Source organism: Erpetoichthys calabaricus, chromosome 7 (assembly GCF_900747795.2).
Source record: "Erpetoichthys calabaricus chromosome 7, fErpCal1.3, whole genome shotgun sequence".
Taxonomy (NCBI): domain Eukaryota; kingdom Metazoa; phylum Chordata; class Cladistia; order Polypteriformes; family Polypteridae; genus Erpetoichthys; species Erpetoichthys calabaricus.
Genome location: NC_041400.2, coordinates 102,629,958 through 102,642,566, shown reverse-complemented (window position 1 = coordinate 102,642,566; position 12,609 = coordinate 102,629,958). Strand labels below are relative to the sequence as shown.

Below are 12,609 nucleotides of genomic sequence, written 5' to 3'. Positions count from 1 at the left end.
CAAGATTGCAGGTGTTCCTAGCCAATCCAAGCAGCTTTGAACATATTGTAGTAAACAACCCTAAACAAGGCATGTGAGGGGGGACCCAAAAATAACCGGAATTTTGTTGTTGTTAGGTTGGTACTTGTTGTATGTGGTTGGGCCGCTAGGGCGATCTAGTTACACTTCTCACAAGTCAGTCTGCCAAGTGCCATCAGTCTGGAAGGTTGTGCTTGTGTTCAGTGAATTTTTTTGTAAAAGTAGTTTTGTGTAAGTGTCGTTTTTTTACGATGGTTGATTATCGTGAGCAACACGCGGCAGTGAAATTTTGTTTTCTTCTTGAAAAAAGTGTTGCAGAAACTATTGTTATTGAAACGGTATGACAACCCTGAAACACCCACCCTACTCACCAGATTTAGCTCTGTGTGATTTCTTTTTGTTCCCTCGGATGAAAAAAGACTTGAAAGGAAGGCGTTTTGCTGACATCGAAGAGGTAAAATAAGAAACGACCAGAGCATTAATGGGCATTACTTCAGACGAATTTAAAAAATGTTTCGAACAATGGAACAAACGGTTAGATAAGTGTATTTCCGCCAATGGAGAGTACTTTGAAGGAGACTAATTGTAGTTTGTACAGAAAATTAAATTAAACACGTTTTAAAAATATTTCCGTTTATTTTTGAGTCCCCCCTCGTACATCTATCAGAAGGCCCATGTAAACACACAACCACATGGAGACAATTTAAAATAGGTATTCAGTCAGTTGTGCACAACTTTGAGGACGTGGCTTGAAAATCAGAAGACACAAAAAGAAACCCATGCAGACAAGTATAGAATTTGCAGATTTCACACAGGTAGGGACTGTGGGGTTTGAACCAAAGGTACAGAATTCTGATATGCTAACTAATGCATTGCCAAGCTCAAGTGTTTCCTAGACAAACATATTTCACTTACTTAAAGAATGTCATTTTCACCACTACTTCTCTCTTTCTGTGTGTGTCTGATTCCCTTACCACACCAGCATTATAGTTATTGGCTGAAAACGTCTATAGCAGCGGTTCTCAACCTTCCTAATGCCGCGACCCTTTAATACACTTCCTCATGTTGTGGTGACCCCCAACCATAAAATTTTTCTTGTCGCTACTTCATAACTGTAATTTTGGTACTGTTATGAATCGTAATGTAAATATCTGATATGCAGGATGTATTTTCATTATTACAAATTGAACAGAATTAAAGCATAGTGATTAATCACAAAAACAATATGTAATTATATATTGTAAAATATTTATTTCTAATTACAATTAAATGAAATTTTGTCTTGAAGCATGGTGGGTAACAGTCTTAATATAACAACAGTAAACTACATTGCTACATTTTGCAACAGTATACGTAAAAAGCAAACGTCAGTGCGAAGGTTGAGATTGCTTCTTTCTCACTAGATCAGAAATTCTCGGGGCAGTCTTTGCAAGAGCACAACGAAGATCATCTTCCACAACAAGTCTACTTCTGTATTTAGACTTGATAACCAACAAGCTGGAAAACCCTGTTTCGCAAAGATATATTATTGGAAATGGAAGAAGAAGGTGCAACACAGTCTCAGACAGAACAGGATGACTGCAAACACTTGATTCAGAATTTTGTAACTGGCATTGTAGAGAAATCAGTTCTCGCTGCATCGCTGTTAATAAGTTCAATGAACTCCTCATGTGCTGTCTCGGGAGCATCTTCAACTTTGACTGTGAATGGGCTTCTGGCAAGTGCAAATGGGGTGTCAGGTAGATTTGGAAAGTACGATGAAATTTCGTCTGCAAGCATGTGCAAGTGTTCTTTCACAGAAATTATCATCGTAATCCTTTTGTCTGGTTCAATGTCATGTTCCTCAAAGAAAGCAGATAAGGTAGGCAATATGTAAATTTTATTTTCATCCATTTTTTTTTGCCAAAGCTGAAGTTTCATTTGGAATGATCGGATCTTTTCAGACAAATCGAGGCATGTTGCATTTGGTCCTTGCAGTGATAAATTTAACTCATTCAAGATGGCAAAGATGTCAACCAAGTAAGCTATTTTCTGCAGTTCACTTTTATCGCTGAAAAGTGCTTCGAACTGCGGTCTTGCTTTCTGATTAAAAAACGTTTTGAGTTCATCACGAAGCTCAAAAACATGTTTTAAAATTTTTCCTCTTGACAACCATCTCACTTCAGTGTGAAATAGCAGAGCATTGTTCTGCGCATCCAACTCGTTGCACAGTTGCGAAAACAGTCGACTGTTTAAAGTGCTCGCCTTTACAAAACTGACAGAATTTATGACGCTTTTTATTACTTCTTGTAACTCTTGTGGCACCGTCTTCGTTGCTAATATTTGCCGATGAATCATACATTGAGTTCCAATGACGTTTGGTGACTCATTCAGTACCAAACGTTGAAATCCAGATCGACATCCTAGCTGGAGCACCATCTGTGCAAACACCACAAACCTTTTCCCAAGATATCTTATGCTCTTTCAGAAATGAACCAACTGTGTCAAATACATCACGTGCAGTAGTTGTCGTTTCAAGAGGTTTGCAAAAATGAAACTCATCTTTAAATTCGCCATCATTAATATACCTCACATAAACCAGTAACTGTGAACAGTTTGCAACGTCTGTAGATTCATCAAGCTGGATGCTAAATATTGGAAGTGGAGCAGATTTAATTTCCTGGATTACCTGATCAAGAATATCAGCAGACATGTCATCTATTCTTCTGCGGACAGTGTCGTTAGATAAGGAAATTGCACTCAATTTCGTAACAAATTCGTCTCCGATCATAACTCGAACAATGTCTTTGGCCGCTGGCAACAGTAAATCCTCAGCAATGGTGTGAGGTTTCATAGCTCTGGCGATTCTGAGTGCCACCAAATATGAAGCTTCAACGGCTACTACGTTTTGTTTGCAGTACTTTCCACCAGTGTCAAGTCTGGCTTTTTTGAGTCCATCAGCTTTGTTTTTAAAATAGTTGGTATATTTGCCAGCAAAGCTCGGATGCTTGCTATCAAAATGGCGTTTTAGTTTGTTCGGCTTCATAGATTCGGCTGATAGAACTTCACAACAAATAACACATTGCGGTTTCTCAATTCCTGCTGTAATTATTGAGGTAAAACCATATTGTAAAAAATCCTCACTATGTTTTCTTTTCTTAACGTTCTTCTCTACACGATCCATTGTCACGAGAGACAGACGCATACTCGCACACAGGTGCGCTAGAGAGAGGCACACAGAGAGAGACGGATAGAGGAGTGGTGTCTCGGTTCCTAAGTCCATCGGAAATATATGTTTTCCGATGGTCTTAGGCGACCCCTGTGACAGGGTCGTTCGACCCCCAAAGGGGTCGCGACCCACAGGTTGAGAACCGCTGGTCTAGAGAGTCATAGTTACATGCTTACTTTGACAGTGATTTTTGGACTTTGCAAATACTCTTTCATCAAATATATTTTAGTATTCAGACAAAGAAGTTATCATTTACAATTTGTCACAAATATGCATAGTTGGGGTAGTTACTCAAAGAAAGTAATCCATAACAAAGTATAAATTACTTCTCTCACATTGTAACATGAATATTTTACTCATTACATTTGAGAGAAGTAATTGTATTTACTAACTTAGGTCAGCAAAATTAAACTCATAAAAATCTGTCAGTTGTGAATAGTTAATTTTATTTGCATTCATGAAAACAATAAAACATAATTAAAATGTTTCTCTTAAGTCACATTTATGTTCAAAACTGAACAGAAAGGTAATTAAAATTTAACAAATTGTATAATTTGTGTATAAAATATTGTTCAAAATCAATTTAATGTTAAACTATTTAATCAATCTAATATTTTAAACTTATATGTAAAGAAAAAGAAAATTAAAATTTTTATTGTTACCTAATGTGGTTCAGCAGTGTGTACACCCTCCTTGGGAATGGGCCTGTTAGTGATTGTAGCGTGTTACTAACCTATATATAATACATTGTGAGTAGGGGGGCTGATCGCACCCCTACAGGATACAGATGCTCCTCTAAAAGACGTTGAAAGACTACCTTCACATTGCTCCCTTACTTGCTGGACTCACTTGTGGCTGCTCTGTCACGTGATGTGCTTCCCACGTGGTATTTCGCATACTTAAAAGCCCGAACAGCACCTATTGGTTTTTGATTGATTGCTTTTCTCTCTCTTTCTCTCTCTCTCTCTGACATTCATGCTTAAAAGCCCAAACAGCGCCTATTGATTTTTGATTGTTTGCTATTCTCTCTCTCTCTGACATTCTTTGATCCTGACGCGCAGTCCTTTGAAAAGGAAGATATGTTTGCATTCTTTTAATTGTGAGATGGAACTGTCACCTCTGTCTTGAGCACGTTTAAGGTTTTGAAAAAGAGACAAATGTTCGTTTGCAGTGTTTGAATAAAGTTCCTGTCTCTACAACCTCCTGTGTTTCTGTGCAAATCTGTGACCCAAATATGACTATATCTATATATATATATATATATATATATATATATATATATATATATATATATATATATATATATATATATATATATATATACATACAGTCATATGAAAAAATTTGGGAACCCCTCTCAGCCTGCATAATAATTTACTCAACTTTCAACAAAAAAGATAACAGTGGTATGTCTTTCATTTCCAAGGAACATCTGAGTACTAGGGTGTTTTCTAAACAAAGATTTTTAGTGAAGCAGTATTTAGTTGTTTAGTTAGAGAAATTAAATCAAATGTGAAAAACTGGCTGTGCAAAAATTTGGGTCCCTTTGTAATTTTGCTGATTTGAATGCATGTAACTGCTCAATACTGATTAGCTCGTTAAGCCTTGAACTTCATAGACAGGTGTGTCCAATCATGAGAAAAGGTATTTAAGGTGGTCAATTGCAAGTTGTGCTTCCCTTTGACTCTCCTCTGAAGAGTGACAGCATGGGATCCTCAAAGCAACTCTCAAAAGATCTGAAAACAAAGATTGTTCAGTATCATGGTTTAGGGGAAGGCTACAAAAAGTTATCTCAGAGGTTTAAACTGTCAGTTTTAACTGTAAGGAATGTAATCAGGAAATGGAAGGCCACAGGCATAGTTGCTGTTAAACTGAGGTCTAGGAGGCCAAGAAAAATACTTATGCGCAGGATTGTGAGAATGGTTACAGACAACCCACAGATCACCTCCAAAGACCTGTAAGAACATCTTACTGCAGATGGTGTATCTGTACATCGTTCTAAAATTCAGTTCAATTTGCACAAAGAACATCTGTATGGCAGGGTGATGAGAAAGAAGCCCTTTCTGCACTCACGCCACAAACAGAGTCGCTTGTTATATGCAAATGCTCATTTAGACAAGCCAGATTAATTTTGGAACAAAGTGCTTTGGACTGATGAGACAAATATTGAGTTATTTGGTCATAACAAAAAGCGCTTTGCATGATGGAAGAAGAACACCTCATTCCAAAAAAAACACCTGCTACCTACTGTCAAATTTGGTGGAGGTTCCATCCTGCTGAGGGGCTGTGTGGTTAATTCAGGGACTAGGGCCCTTGTTAAAGTTGAGGGTTGGGTGAATTCAACCCAACATCAACAAATTCTTCAGGATAATGTTCAAACATCAGTCACAAAGTTGAAGTTACGTAGGGATGGGATATTCCAACAAGACAACGACCCAAAACACAGTTTGAAAGCTACAAAGGCATTCATGCAGAGGGAGAAGTACAATGTTCTAGAATGGCCGTCACAGTCCCCTGACTTGAATATCATCGAAAATCTATGGGATGATTTGAAGCAGGCTGTCCATGCTCAGCAACCATCAAATTTAACTGAACTGGAGAGATTTTATATGGAAGAATAGTCAAAAATACCTCCATCCAGAATCCAGACACTCATCATAGGCTATAGGAGGCGTCTAGAGGCTGCTATATTTGCAAAAGGGGGCTCAACTAAGTATTGATGTAATATCTCTGTTGGGGTTCCCAAATTTAGGCACCTGTCTAATTTTGTTATGATGCATATTTTCTGTTAATTCAATAAACTTAATGTCACTGCTGAAATACTACTGTTTCCTTAAGGCATGTCATATATTAAAAGGAAGTTGCTACTTTGAAAGTTCAGCCAATGATAAACAAAAATCCAAAGAATTAAGAGGGGTTCCCAAACTTTTCCATATGACTGTATATATATGTATATACAGTGATCCCTCGCTATATCACGCTTCGACTTTCGCGGCTTCATTCTATCGCGATTTTTTCTCATACACGCTTACGTCACTACGCGTGCGCTTTCTGAGAACTTTTATCTAAGCCCCACGATGGCTCCTAAACATGCTGCTTTTTCTAAGCCTTCTGACAATGAAACTAAGCGCCGGAGGAAGATGCTTACCATCCAGGAGAAGGTGAAACTCTTGGATATGATCAAAGATGGCAATACCCTACAAAAGCCTCCTCACGCATATGAAAAGACAGCGCCAGCAACTGCCTATCAAGATGTTCTTCAGCCGAGCACCCAGACACCCACTGCCTACTCCTAGTACTCCTTCAGGGGAAGAAGACAACGATGCACCTGCTGAAGATACTGCACCACCTTGTCACGCTTGGGTCACAGATTTGCACAGAGACAAAGGAGGTTGTAGAAAAAAAAGAACTTTATTCAAAGCACTGCAAACAAACATTTGTCTCTTTTCAAAAGTTTAAACGTGCTCCATGACAAGTCAGAGATGACAGTTCCGCCAGGAGCAGAGAATGTCTGAGAGAGAGAGAGAGAGAAACAAAACAACCAATTCCAAAGCTGAGAGGCACTGCACAATACTTTTAAGTAAGCGGGGTACCGCGTGAGAGGTTTATCACGCGTTATAGCGCAAATAAGAAGGGTAAGGAGCAATGTGAAGGTAGACTGTCAGCTGTTTCAGGGGTTTTCCCAGGGGCGTCCAGCTTACAACCTGAAGACTCTCCTACTGAGTTTGTGCCTTCATAGGTTAGTGGTTGTGTGTAAGAACTGTGTGCGTGTGTAATTAAATGTACAGTACAATAAAAATAATATGATATTAGTAACGTCTAATATGTCTTATTTTCTCTTATTTTGTCTAATATATTGGGTAATATGAGTGTAATGGTGACTAAAGGGTGTTATTTCATGTCTAGAGGGCTCTAATAATGTTAAAAAATGTATTTAGAAGGTCGTAAAAAGGTTTTCTATACTCTAACTGCGAAAATATTCGATTTATAAATAAAGAATCCTACTTCGCGAAAATTCATTTATCGCGGTAGAGTCTGGAACGGATTAACCGTGATAAACGAGGGTTCACTGTATAAATTTTGGGTCGAGATGTGATCATCTCAGAGAGACACTTTGAGGTCCTGCAAGACTACTTGCATGTCACGCCCTACTTACAAACAATTTCTCTGAGACACTTTAACGTCCCATGAGACAAGGAGGTGAGACAAAAGGACAGCTGCTGTACAGGCTTTTAAATGATAGACGCGCAGCGCGACATCCAGAACACACAGCTCGGTAGCAGCAGCTGATCCGTCTGCATCTCCATAGTGTGCGTTTAGCCCTCCCCTTCACAACGTGAGCAGCAGAGACGTGAAGTGGTGAGCGTGAAACACTCCCCCGGTGGCAGGGTGGGAATGGGGGGTGGGCAAGCGAAGCAAGTAGGGGGCAAAGCCCCCAGTGTGTATATATATATATATATATATATATATATATATATATTAGAATGATATAATCACTTAGGCGGAATACACGTAGCTTACATTTTAATGTGGACTTATACAGCAGATAAGAATAAGAAGCTCTTGACAAATGCCAGCCTTGGAGTCGGAGACCAAGAAATGGAGTCTGTTAGTTTTGCCAGTGCAAGTGCGGAAGGCATTGTCAGGAACAGGTGGCAACGTCATCCACCTGTCCGTTTATGAGCTTCTAACTGCAGGGCAATTTCCGGAGGTTTTATATTGTTTCTTCAGGTCCAGAGCCTCAATAGACAAGCATGCAATTCCATACAAGGATAAAATTCACTCCAAACAAGGTTACAGTTTTGTGCTGGCTCAACATGCATAAAAATAGCCCATGGTTACAGTAACCCACAATCTGCCCGAGTGGTTTCCATTTGTTTCAGTCCATATTTTTGTCATATTGCTTGCATGGCAGTATCAGTTTTCTCTCTCTTTCTGCAAGCTTGTTTAGATTTGATGTGTCTGCTATGCCAGTACATGGTTCGAAATTTGGGCAAAACCAGGTCCTATGAGACATATTTCACAGACCACAATAACATATTTCAAACCCTTTCTTACACCTAAAAACTTCTTCTTTGAATGATAATCAAGCCTCTCATTCCACACCATAATCGTATTATCAAATTTCTGCACCAGCAATCAATTTTCTAATATCAGTAGTAGCAGCAATCCATCAAGTTGCATCTGGTGATGTTTTTGGCAACAAGCTGTAGTTTTTTTCTAGCTGGCCATTCCTTTTGAACCCAGTTAAATTCTCAAGTCTGCTGTGCCATTCACAGAGAAAACATAGAAATTTTGTACACCCTGACTGCTGACCAAGTAAGAACTTTCAGGTACCCACATTTTAACCAGTGATGTTAATTGTAATTCATGACTGTTCTTTAAACATAGATTTAGATTTTGAAAAAATATTTTGTGATGTGGAAAACTGGTTTTCATTTTTATACTTCAGTGGCAAATTACAGGTAGTCCCCAGGTTATGGACATCCAATCTACAACTTACGAACGAGGACACAGCTGCGACGCATGCACCTCAGTAACTGCCGCTCCGTCATCGTCGGCCTGGGGATACTGCAAGCGGTGGCAGGAGGGGGGCGATTTCACTACTCGCACAGTGTAGTGTCCCTCGAGCGGCACCCAGCAGCAAGCGGTGACCCGTGGTCCATAGTCACCGGGGCCACAGCTATCGCTCGTATGCAGGATGATGGTTAGCTGCCCGCCCACTATGCTGCCGCAGCTACTGCTCCGGACTGGACGCAGGCTGGATGGAGTGGAGGGGGGCATTTCACTGCTCGCCCAGCACACACGGATGGTAATGCTGCAAATGGTGACCCGGTTGTGGCTGAACGGGGTGGCGAGGGTAGCATTGTAGTGTGCCTTGGATGGCTGCCTGTTGAATTGGGGCTGGCCAATTCGCACTCGCACCGTGTTCGTTCTACAGCATACTGTAGTGGAGGTGACTGTGAGGTGGGCTGGTGATGAACCACTCCTTGCCGTAGGAACATAGATCGACTGGTAAATTGAGAGCTTTGCCTTACGGCTCAGCTCCTTTTTCACCACGACAGAACGATGCAGAGCCGGCATCACTGCGGACGCCGCACTGATCCGCCTGTCGATCTCATGCTCCATTCTTCCCTCACTCATGAACAAGACCCCGAGATACTTGAACTCCTCCACTTGAGGCAGGATCTCGCTCCCAACCCTGAGAGGGCACTCCACTCTTTTCTGGCTGAGGACCATGGTCTTGGATTTGGAGGTTCTGATTCCCATCCCAGCCGCGTCACACTCAGCTGCGAACCAATCCAGAGAGAGCTGAAGATCACGGCCTGATGAAGCAAACAGGACAACATCATCTGCAAAAAGCAGTGACCCAATCCTGAGTCCACCAAACCGGACCCCCTCAACACCCTGGCTGCGCCTAGAAATTCTGTCCATAAAAGTTATGAACAGAATCGGTGACAAAGGGCAGCCCTGGCGGAGTCCAACTCTCACTGAAAATGGGTTCGACTTACTGCCGGAAATGCGGACCAAGCTCTGACACCGGTTGTACAGGGGCCGAACAGCCCTTATCAGGGGGTCCGGTACCCCATACTCCTGGAGCACCCCCCCACAGGATTCCCTGAGGGACACGGTCGAACGCCTTTTCCAAGTCCACAAAACACATATAGACTGGTTGGGCGAACTCCCATGCACCCTCCAGGACTCTGCTAAGGGTGTAGAGCTGGTCCACTGTTCTGTGACCAGGACGAAAACCACACTGTTCCTCCTGAATCCAAGGTTCGACTATCTAACGGACCCTCCTCTCCAGAACCCCAGAATAGACTTTTCCAGGGAGGCTGAGGAGTGTGATCCCTCTGTAGTTGGAACACACCCTCTGGTCCCCCTTCTTAAAGAGGGGGACCACCACTCCGGTCTGCCAATCCAGAGGCACTGTCCCTGATGTCCATGCGATGTTGCATGACAATTCAGTTCAATGAGACATGTCAACCAAGACAGCCCTACAACATCCAGAGCCTTGAGGAACTCCAGCCGTATCTCATCCACCCCCGGGGCCCTGCCACCAAGGAGTTTTTTGACCACCTCGGCCACCTCAGTCCCAGAGATGGGGGAGCCCACCTCCAAGGCCCCAGGCTCTGCTTCCTCATTGGAAGGCATGTTAGTGGGATTGAGGAGGTCCTCGAAGTACTCCCCCAACCGACCCACAATGTCCCGAGTCGAGGTCAGCAGCGCACCATCCCCACCATATACAATGTTGACACTGCACTGCTTCCCCCTCCTGAGACGCCGGACGGTGGACCAGAATCTCCTCAAAGCCGTCTGAAAGTCATTCTCCATGGCCTCCCCAAACTCCTCCCATGCCCGAGTTTTTGCCTCAGCAACCACTGAAGCCGCATTCCGCTTGGCCTGCCGGTACCTATCAGCTGCCTCCAGAGTCCCACAGGGCAAAAGGGACTGGTAGGACTCCTTCTTCAGCTTGACAGCATCCCTCACCGCCAGTGTCCACCAACGGGTTCAGGGATTTCCACCACGACAGGCACCGACCACCTTATGGCCACAGCTCCGGTCAGCCATCTCAACAATAGAGGCATGGAACATAGCCAATTCGGACTCAATGTCCTCCACCTCCCTCGGGACGTGGTCGAAGTTCTGCCGGAGGTGGGAGTTGAAGCTACTTCTGACAGGGGGCTCTGCCAGACGTTCCCAGCAGACCCTCACAACACGTTTGGGCCAGCAGGCCTGACCGGCATCCTCCCCCAGCATCGAAGCCAACTCACCACCAGGTGGTGATCAGTTGACAGCTCCGCCCCTCTCCTCACCCGAGTGTCCAAGACATGTGGCCGCAAGTCCGACGACATGACCACAAAGTCGATCATCGAACTGAGGCCTAGGGTGTCCTGGTGCCAAGTGCACATATGGCTAGGTTTTTGTATTATTTTAATTTTTTGAGTACGGTATACCACACTATTTCTTAAGCCTTCAGTCTATTTTGTGGACCAGAGGCCTTGCCACTCTCCACTCCGCATCTTAGTTTATCATTCCCCAGTTAATAATTGCAAAACCTTTTTCTAATTCCAAATATTTCATTCTCTGATATACACTTGCTTCCTTACTTACAATTGTCATTGTAATTGTTTGCAAATACAAAAGTAATTTATTCCCCAACACGTCTGTTAGTGCATCTCAGTTCCCCTCATTTCTCATGGGTGATCCTCCCTTTTTTTCTTTCTTTTTTTTATATTCTCAAAATTGTTTTATTTGTATTTTAATTATTTCGATATTCTGTATTAGATTTCTTTTGGCGAATTATTCAGTATCAACTCAGAGTTCACATAAAATCATATACAATCATATAAAATGATAAATAAAATTATCATATAGGTTCTACTTTTAACAAAAATTAAATAAATTAACACAGTATTTTGTAATCAAAGTAATATTTCTCCTTTTATCAGGTAGAACACTTCTTTTCTTTCTGTTATTCGCCAAAAGATCTTTTTCCGTTCCTACTTTAGACTTTTATTTATGTCCATCTGTACTTATAAAGGAGATCAATCAGAATTTTTCGGAAGGTGCTCCCCTTACTTCCCAGCTTCTTCAACAAAACCTCTTTTGCCCCCCGAAAAAATTCGTAGGACCTTCCGGACTAATTTTGGATTGTCTATCAAAAAAAAAAAATCAAAAAACTTTTTTCTCCCTTTTTCTTATTTTAACTTTTTGTCTCAACCATTCCTGTTGTTATAAAACAAGTATTCTTTACATGTTCAAAACCAACACAATTTATAATCCTAGTTTGTGATTCAAGAGTTAAGTATAAGGATAGAATAAAACTATAACCAAAAGACAGTGCAAAATAAACTTATTTTTCAAAAAATGCACCAAACGTTTCGCTTTACACAGCTTCTTCAGTGGTGACTAAAATTAAATAAAACTGAAAGATAGAAGACAAACTAGGTATAAATTGTTTGTATTAATGTCTCAGAAATTCAACTCGCTTTTATGCACTATTAATTTAACTATGGGAACTATTAACGAAGTTTGCGGAAGGACCTGGCAAGGTTAGGTTTTTTGTATTATTTAAATTTTTTGAGTGCGGTATACCACACTATTTCTTAAGCCTTCAGTCTGTTTTGTTGAACGGAGGCCTTGGCACTCTCCCCTCCGCTTCTTAGTTTATCATTCCCCAGTTAATAATTGTCAAAACCTTTTTCTAATTCCAAATATTTCATTCTCCGATATACATTTGCTTCTTTACTTACAATTGTTATTGTAATTGTTTGCAAATACAAAAGTAATTTTCTCCCCAACATGTCTGTTAGTGCATCTCAGTTCCCCTCGTTTCTCATGGAATAAAAAAGAATAAAAAAAAAATTATTATGAATAAA

General features: G+C 41.3%; 1 pseudogene; it reads right to left on the bottom strand.

Annotated features, from left to right (window-relative positions):
* Positions 1 to 1,385: 1,385 nt before the first annotated feature.
* Positions 1,386 to 3,181, bottom strand: LOC114655115 (zinc finger BED domain-containing protein 5-like; annotated as a pseudogene).
* Positions 3,182 to 12,609: the final 9,428 nt, after the last annotated feature.